This window comes from Aptenodytes forsteri, unplaced genomic scaffold (genome assembly GCF_000699145.1).
Source record: "Aptenodytes forsteri isolate BGI_AS27 unplaced genomic scaffold, ASM69914v1 Scaffold276, whole genome shotgun sequence".
Lineage (NCBI taxonomy): Eukaryota > Metazoa > Chordata > Aves > Sphenisciformes > Spheniscidae > Aptenodytes > Aptenodytes forsteri.
The window spans coordinates 73,130-74,402 of record NW_008795479.1 but is presented as its reverse complement, the minus strand read 5'-3'; the positions used below and the strand labels follow the sequence as shown (position 1 = coordinate 74,402).

At 57.3% G+C, this 1,273-nt stretch overlaps 1 protein-coding gene across 8 annotated transcripts in view; it reads left to right on the top strand.

The window, feature by feature from the left end:
- The window catches only part of ARNT (aryl hydrocarbon receptor nuclear translocator), a 31,459-nt gene that overhangs the window by 699 nt on the left and 29,487 nt on the right, over nucleotides 1–1,273 (top strand). The gene's annotated exons all lie outside the window — the stretch shown is intronic.

Genomic DNA, 1,273 nt, shown 5'->3' with positions numbered 1-1,273 from the left:
AATCCCAGTCTCAGCCCTAATCCCAGTCTCAGCCCTAATCCCAGTCTCAACCCTAATCCCCGTCCCAATCCCTGCCCCAACTCTAATCCCCATCCCAGTCTCAGCCCTAATCCCAGCCTCAGCCCTAATCCCAGTCCCAGACTCAGTCCCAGTCTCAGCCCTAATCCCAGTCTCAGCCCTAATCCCCATCCCAGTCTCAGCCCTAATCCCAGCCTCAGCCCTAATCCCAGTCCCAGACTCAATCCCAGTCTCAGCCCTAATCCCAGTCTCAGCCCTAATCCCAGTCCCAGACTCGATCCCAGTCTCAGCCCTAATCCCAGTCTCAACCCTAATCCCCGTCCCAATCCCTGCCCCAGCCCTAATCCCAGTCCCAGACTCAGTCCCAGTCTCAGCCCTAATCCCAGTCCTAGAGTAAATCCCAGTTTCAACCCTAATCCCTGTCCCAGTCTCAACCCTAATCCCCGTCCCAATCCCTGCCCCAGCCCTAATCCCAGTCCCAGACTCAGTCCCAGTCTCAGCCCTAATCCCAGTCTCAGCCCTAATCCCCGTCCCAGTCTCAACCCTAATCCCAGTCTCAGCCCTAATCCCCGTCCCAATCCCTGCCCCAACTCTAATCCCCATCCCAGTCTCAGCCCTAATCCCAGCCTCAGCCCTAATCCCAGTCCCAGACTCAATCCCAGTCTCAGCCCTAATCCCAGTCTCAGCCCTAATCCCCGTCCCAGTCTCAACCCTAATCCCAGTCTCAGCCCTAATCCCCGTCCCAGTCTCAACCCTAATCCCAGTCTCAGCCCTAATCCCCGTCCCAGTCTCAACCCTAATCCCAGTCTCAGCCCTAATCCCCATCCCAGTCTCAGCCCTAATCCCAGCCTCAGCCCTAATCCCAGTCCCAGACTCAATCCCAGTCTCAGCCCTAATCCCCATCCCAGTCTCAGCCCTAATCCCAGCCTCAGCCCTAATCCCAGTCCCAGACTCAATCCCAGTCTCAGCCCTAATCCCCATCCCAGTCTCAGCCCTAATCCCAGCCTCAGCCCTAATCCCAGTCCCAGACTCAATCCCAGTCTCAGCCCTAATCCCCATCCCAGTCTCAGCCCTAATCCCCATCCCAGTCTCAACCCTAATCCCAGTCTCAGCCCTAATCCCCGTCCCAGTCTCAACCCTAATCCCAGTCTCAGCCCTAATCCCCGTCCCAGTCTCAACCCTAATCCCAGTCTCAGCCCTAATCCCCGTCCCAGTCTCAACCCTAATCCCAGTCTCAGCCCTAATCCCCGTCCCA